The 7,948-nt window shown below is 41.0% G+C and overlaps 1 long non-coding RNA gene across 1 annotated transcript; it reads left to right on the forward strand.

Annotated features, from left to right (window-relative positions):
* Positions 1-149: 149 nt before the first annotated feature.
* LOC134289064 (uncharacterized) lies at positions 150-1,026 on the forward strand. Its single transcript, XR_009998243.1, has 2 exons — positions 150-244; positions 305-1,026. It is a non-coding gene; the product is annotated as an uncharacterized LOC134289064 (long non-coding RNA).
* Positions 1,027-7,948: the final 6,922 nt, after the last annotated feature.

Genomic DNA, 7,948 nt, shown 5'->3' on the forward strand with positions numbered 1-7,948 from the left:
CTAATGTTGACTCATTGTACGAACTATATGGGCTTGATTTCTATTGTAAAAAGTAACGATATATCTACTATGTGTTTTATTGTGAACAATAAATCCAGTCATATGTTAATAATATTTACCATGTAATGAATGGTAATTTTTTATCCGGGTATGTACCGATCGAGCTTTTGCAGTTTGTAGAGAAAAAACTTGAAAACTTGTCTCGGTAAATAAACGGTCCAAAGCAACTAGAGGGAGCAAAAAGGTAAGTTTTGCATGATTTTTCTATTTTGTTTTTTGGTGCTCAGTTTCCCCCGTATTCCAGTAGGAGCAGGAGATTGACCGACAACCACCGCGAAAAGCTCGGCACCACCGCACCGAAAGTAAGCGGAAAGGCCATCGAGAAGTCGTTCGCCGGCAAGGCTCAGAAAAACATCGTGAAGGGCGAAAAGAAGAAGGAAAGCTACGCTACAGGGTGCTGAAACAAGTCCATCCGGACACCGGTGTCTCGTCCCGTAACCCGTACCCGTAACAACAGCTTCGCCAACAAGTCGCCAACGACATCTACGAACGCATCGCCGCCGTAGCCTCCAGTCTGGCGCACTACAACAAGCGGTCGACGGTCACCTCCCGGGAAATTCAAACCGCCGTCCGGTTGCTGCTCCCCAGAGAGTTGGCCAAGCATGCTGTTTCCGAAGGTACCAAGGCCGTCACTAAATACACAAGCTCGAAGTAAACGAGGCAGACGCACCCCGAAAAATCGGATGTGTGTCTCTAGCGACTACAAATCCACTCCCACCGGAGCAAGAACGACAGTAGGTTTTCATCGCTGTAGGTGCCACCGGGGCCACAATGGGACGCGTCACGAATCGGGGAAGTTCAGCAGTCATCACTGCCCATCCTATCAGAAAGACCCGAGATGCTCCTCTTTCAATGAAGGATGCGCTGCACGCAATGATGCGTGGAGGTCTTTGGAAAAGTGTAAATCCTCTTGTGAGTGGAGGTGATAATTATTACTTAATGAATAAAAAGATCTTGAACGCATAACCGCAATTTTGTTTTTAAATGGTTCAAATACACTGGACCCATATGGCATAAGCTTGAATAACCATCTAAGATCATAAATCAATAATAACACATACAGTGTTCGTTTTCCTTCCAAATTTATGGTTAAACTGTTCTCTAACCATTTGCTATGCGGTAAATTGTCTGAAAAACTGGATAGTATATTGACAGTAAGCTTTACGGTTTTGCGAAAAATTTGTTCGAGAAAACGAGAGATTTTTTATGGTAACCAATCTTAACCGCCTATTCCACATACTGTAAATTGGCGGATTACCATTTGTCAAACTGGCAAATCTGTACATGGTATGGTTATCATACTGTTATCTCACACAGTCTGAGAAATGGTTCAATGACAATTGCTAATGGTCATCTACAGTATGAGAAACGTTGCGTTTAAAGTTAGTGATTATGCGGGCAGCAGCCTATTCCGGCCTTGACACCGGCAACCCCCTGTGACGAAGCCGCATTGCACCACCGTGCATCCTGTATTCTTATGTTTAAATCTTTTGCTAAGATCTTTTCCGTCGCCCTGAAATACAAAAACGTGATGTAATATAGAAATATTCAGTAAAATATCAAATATTTCTTATTTACCCGCAAAAATTTTCACCTCCCTGTAGCTGATCGACCATCTTGAAAAGAAAAGGAGAAATATCAACAAAGTTCACGGGAGGCGACAGGTTCATGAGCCACTATTTGGAATTATGTGTGAAGCTATATAGATTTTTACTATAAGGGATGACACATAAACCTATAGCAGTCTCACAAACAAAGTATATGTGTGGCGGTTATAAACGTCGGAATGAACTCTGTCTTTGAAATATGTGTTTTCACACATAAATAAAATCATTGGATTTTTTGTAGTGTAGATATCCAACTGAAGCATCGCAGTATGCATGCAGTTGGCATCGCCGCACTTACCCCATCTGTTAGTCGACGGGTGAATTAAACCACCTAGGAGGTGCGCATTTTCAATGGAACTACCCTGCGCACTTGATGGGTTTGCCGAAACCTTGGCAACTGACGTGTTGTGTTTTGTGGAAAAAAAAAATGCAACCAAATGAGACGGAGCAGTAGTACTTGCTCCAGTAGGGTCACCAAAACAGTCAGCGCCTGGGGATCTATATATTGATGGACGTTAAAAAATCAAAGGATGAACTCTTTTTATAATATAATTATGTAAATGAAATTAAATAATAGTTCGACAAAATATAGAGCTGCGACGACTGTGGGGCATCGCACCGATAAACGCTCGATAATTGCTTCCGGACTTCGGCGATGAGATTTGTAGATTATCGTCGGTTGGTTGACGCCCTGAACCTTTTCCCAATGAGCTATGATGGATCGCCTCGTGCGGAGTTCTCCCAGTGCCCGACCAGAATCCTACATCTTCCTTTGGGATTGCGAAGATGTCGTCCAGCATGAAAATGAGAACCTGCGATCTTTTCTTGTGGTCTAGGTTCAGATGACCGTCGAAAACGCTCATCATTAGATTGGGATCATCTACAGGCAAGCCTCCAGGTATCGCTGGATCCGACACACCGGTTCCCAATCTGCAGAGGTGTACATACACCGGGTCATATTTGGGGACATCGTGGAATTCTGATGTGGTTTCAAACAAGCTGGAAGAAACGCAAAATATGAAATTTTGAATAATTGAAAACATATTGTTGTATACTACCTGTAGATGGTTCCCTTGATTCCGTTGATCAGAACTTTCACAGTTACGAAACACGCATTAACGATACGCCGTTTTCTTTTCCAACTCTAACGAACTCGAAATGACAGTTTGTTTGATTGAAATTTCTATTCCATGTTACCAGGTTACTTAGATACAAAACAACAGGCTACACATGCGCAGGGCAGAGTAAATGAATAGTTCACCCGTCGACCACCATTCCGAGATAGGCGCTACTGTTTTGTTGCCAGCTATTTTCATAAGTTGGAAATCTATGTATTAATTATCTAAGGTAAAAGTCACATTTGACTTCTTTTACTGTGCGAGCTGTTTTCAAATTTTCTGTGGGAGTGAGCAGTAGGCCAGATTTGTGCAGAGGCTCATTAGCCTGTGCACCAGTTTGTGCTATCTTCCTCACTCCTTCGTAATTTTTGAAAATGGGGACCTCAGTAAACGTCAAATTTCCTGTGGGAGAGAGCAATTCCCGGATAAAAACTATTTGTATTTGGTGAAAACCATTCCTACACCATACAGTGTAACAGCTACAATAAAGGGTATTGTAATGGAATGGTTCGCTAAAAGCTGTGCAGATTGTAGCTACTATACATTTACATCCGATCTTTATGTAACGATATATTATACTGTTTTTCTTACGTTTGAACCATAGACTAATTTCAAGACCTCGATGTAACGATCAAATTTTCGGTGTCCAGTCCGGTACCCAATAAATATTCATAACCGTGTATTTTTTTCCGCGTAAATTGCCTTTTGTGTAAATTTTATTTAGCGTGTTACACTGATCTGACAGCTCTGACAGTAAGGGACTAAACATAAATTACGTAAAGTGGGTACCGAGGATTGTTCACAATCTGCGAACTTGACTGCGGAAAAAATTGCGACCATGACGCCGCTGTTTGAACCTTTCACTTTTCCGAAATATTTTTTTTTCCGTTTATTTTAAATTATTTATTCAGTTTTAGATTTATCCGTGCTTTGTTTTGTTGATGTTCGTGACTTTTTTGTTGCAAAGGAAAGGAAAGAGAAAAAAGTGAATAAGTTGAAACATCTATTCAAAGTCAATAAAATGATTAAATAAGTGGTAAACTAGGTGTCCTAAGGACTGCAGATCCAAGAGATATGGCGGGCTAGGTGCGCAGAGGCAGAGTGCGATGAGAGGAATACGAATGTAGGTCAACCCGGAGAAACGCAGGTCAGATTACCGTAAATCAGTGGATGAGTTCAACACTATTCTTTCTTGAAAATCGTTCAACGTGTTACATCTGTTTGTCTGTGATTATATGGTTTATGTAATGTAAAACAATATTGTCGCGCTTATCTTAGATTCTCAGCAAGCTGCGTTCGAAACGCGCAGCCTCAGATCGCGCCAGACCGCGCACGTATGATTTATACACGGTGTGCACCATGGCTAAAACTGTTTTGCAGCCGCCGGGTGGAGCTGTCAGCCGCCGTGTACAAATCAAACGGGCGCAATCTTATGGCGGCTGACTCAGATCAGCAGGATCTGAGTGATTAAGCTATGATGCACAATATTGTGCATCCCAGCTTAATCACTCAGATGCTGATGATCTTAACCAGCCATCGTTTATCGCGAAAAGATTGCGCCCCGTTTGATTTGTATATGGCGGCTGATCTCGCGGCTGATTATCCATGACAGCTCCCACCCGGCGGCTGCAAAAACAGTTTTAGCCAAGGTGCACACCGTGTGTAAATCATACGAGCGCGGTCTGGCGCGATCTGATGCTGCGCGTTTCGAACGCAGCTTGTTGAGAATGTAAGATAAGCGCGACAATACAACATAACAAAAGAGAACCATTCCAAAACCATTTGATTAAATGTAGGGTATCGCGCCACTTAGGCGGTGGCTTCTATATTCGTCTGTTTTCCACTATAACTCAGTCAATTTTGAACCAATTGACTTGAAATGTTGTACACGGGTATACAGTAGACGTTCGATAACTGCAACATGTTTACGTTTCACTTAGCGAACGAAAATTCGATAACTGCAATGCCTGACAGTGTCAACAAGCCGTTAATTGACGTAAAATGAACGAAAAATTCATTCGACTGTTCATTAGGGCTAACATGGCGCACCATTTTGACGTTTGGCGGTGCGATAACTGCAAATTTGTTGCACTTACCGGACTTGCAGTTAAAAAGCATTGCAGTTAAATCGTTTGCACCGACCGAACGTCTACTGTATACTATACCTATCTCACCACATTCCAAAAGTTGTGTCAATTGGTTCAAATTTGACTGAGTTATAGTGTAAAACAGACAAATATAGAAGCCACCGCCCAAGTAGCGCGATTCCCTATAGCCAGTAGTGAAATTACAATTAAAAACAATATATTTACGGTACATTTTATTGTTTGAAACTATATATGTACCATACAATGTACGGTATATTAAAACCCACGTATCAGTATTTAGAACAATTCATTTACAATAAAATGTATGGTTTTGCAAAAATATATATATGGAGAAAAATATTTTTTTATATTGTTACGATACTTAACAAACTGTATAATATATTGTAAAAATCTAGATTGAGTTTAAATAAGGGCGAAAGTAACATGAGAGAGTTCTCTTCATCGACTCTCTCTTCTGCAAATTAAAGTGACAAGATGCAAATTCAATCGAACTTTTTTACATTTAGACGCTAGATTGCATCACAACCTAGCGATTTATGACCAAAAAGTGCAACCATACTTGCATCTTGTCACTTTAATTTGAAGAAGAGAGAGTCGATGAGGAGAACTCGCTCATGTTACTTTCGCCCTTATTTAAACTCAATCTAGAAATCTTATTTACAATTCGCTGTATGATGTCTACATTACATACTCGATTACATATTATTCTTTTTGTATACCGCATTTAGTTCACTACTGGACTGCGAACTGCGACATTATAAGTGCGAAAACGTCAATAAAAGTGCGCGATTGCATCAAATCAGGTTGATGTCTTCGGCGCACTCGAGGGGCGGATCACTTCCAAAACAACTGAATCGAAAATGCGTTTTGATGAAAATGCGTTACAAAATGCTCCAATGCGTTGAAAAATGCATTTGAAAATGTAATGCGTTGAAAAATGCGCCAAAATAGCCAATGCGTTGAAAAATGCACAGGAATGCATGGCGAATTTTCGGAGTTTTAATACACAATTTGTTGAAAAATACGTCAATGCATAGGAAAATGCGTGTAATTAATCAATGCGTACAAAAATGCGAGCATTTCACCAATGCGCTTAAGAATGCGTGTTTTCTATCAATGCGTAGAAAAATGCGTGTTTTCTATCAATGCGTAGAAAAATGCAAGTTTGTTTGTCAATGCGTATAAAAATACGAACAATTTCATCAATGCGTTGAAAAGTGCATGCTGTAAAATTTTGACAGGTGTTGTTCAATTTTAGAAATGCGTACCTTAATACGCCAATGCGTAACAAAATGCGCCATTGCGTATGTCAATACGCAAGGCTGAATCGAAAATGCGCTAGTGATTTGCCCCTCGGGCGCACTATTTCTTCAATCTATAGAGAACAAGTGCTCTGAAGACACCGAGTTGATTTGATGCAATCGCGCACTTTTATTAGCGTTTTCGCACTCGTGAAAACTAGTGCGATAGTCCAGTGGTGAACTAAATGCGCTATATTTTTGTGGTGTATATTGTAACAATATGGTTCTAGTACTGTTACAATACAACTTTCGGTTTTTCTACTGTATTTTTTATTCGGGTTGGATTTAGCGATGCCAATTGTGGTGGAGATCCCGACAACCGAAAGTCGACGACGGGCTACGTATTCACGCTACAAAATGGAGCCATATCATGGAACGTGAAGAAGCAGCCAATCGTCGCCCTATCATCCTGTGAGGCGGAGTACATGGCTCTGTCCAGAACCATTCAGGAGGCGATGTGGTGGAACAAACTACGTTCGCAGCTGTTTGAGGAGCGTTCGGTGCCGGTAAACTGCGACAACCAGTTGGCAATCAGCATCGCAAATAACGGTTCCTACAACCCTCCGCTACAAGCATCCGCTACCACTTTGTGCATGATTGCCTACAACAAGGAGTAGCGCAGCTACGGTACATTCCGACGGCGGAACAACCAGCCGACGGATTCACGAAGCCATTAGCGGTTAAAAAACAACGTATAGATTTTGTGAACTTCTAGGCGTCTCGGATTAGGGAGGAGTATTAGAATAAGCAATTGAAGTAGTCGGTGATTATCCGTGCCGCTACTGTCAGAAATAAAATTTTCATTCTTGTGTAACCTTTAACCTTTAACTAAACCACACGCGTTTCACTCTGCAATAATATTTGAGTGAACATTACGCAAATTGGGGTAGATAAAACCTGAGACGAGACTCGCGAAGACGGTCTTCCTTTTCTCCACTTTATTATTTTTTCTTCTTCCTATCTGTGTTGACATTATGTTTTGGGCTGGTGGTTTAAACACGAACGTGACCGCATCACCTCACATGCAGTGTGACTGAATCCCATGTATGCACAAAATCATGTTGAGGTGAAATTTTGCATCGCCAACAATCGCCAAGCGAAGTAATCATTGGAATATTTTGTTTTCAATTTATTTTTGACAGTACAGGAGAAGAAAATGCTGCTCGGAGTGAATTTTGGCTTCAGATTTTATCTCGGATAGCAATACTTTACTCCTTTTAGGTAACGTAATCAAACGGGCTACAACTGACAGCTCAGTTGGACTGCACTTGACGTTGCTTTTTTTCCTCTTCGCGAGTCTCGTCTCAGGATAAAACTCATTTTTGAAAAAAGTTCACAACCTTATTTATGGGTAATCCTAATTAGGATAAATACTTATGACACACATGTGATACAAGAATCACTGTACAATTGCGCTTGAAATGAGTGCCATACTGGAAATTCTCTCAGTTCAAGTCAGTCTTGTTAGAATTTTCTTGACCGTTGTACAGGAATCACACTCGTATCACATGTCTGTCTGGGGTATAACCAGGATCCTAACCCATATATGGGTTCCCCCAGTATGTGCACTTTTTGGAAAATAGGTAAGCTGGTCTTAGCGTGAAGGGCGTCATGGATTACTTGATGCCAACAGTTCTGAACGTATTTATGCTGGCCTGCTTACTCTCACAAAAAATTGACGTTTGAGCGGAGCGGCACTAATCAATAATGGTTACTTTTTCAAAACGACGTATAATACACGCAAATCCTATGTT

Source organism: Aedes albopictus, chromosome 2 (genome assembly GCF_035046485.1).
Source record: "Aedes albopictus strain Foshan chromosome 2, AalbF5, whole genome shotgun sequence".
In the NCBI taxonomy this organism is placed as follows: Eukaryota; Metazoa; Arthropoda; class Insecta; order Diptera; family Culicidae; genus Aedes; species Aedes albopictus.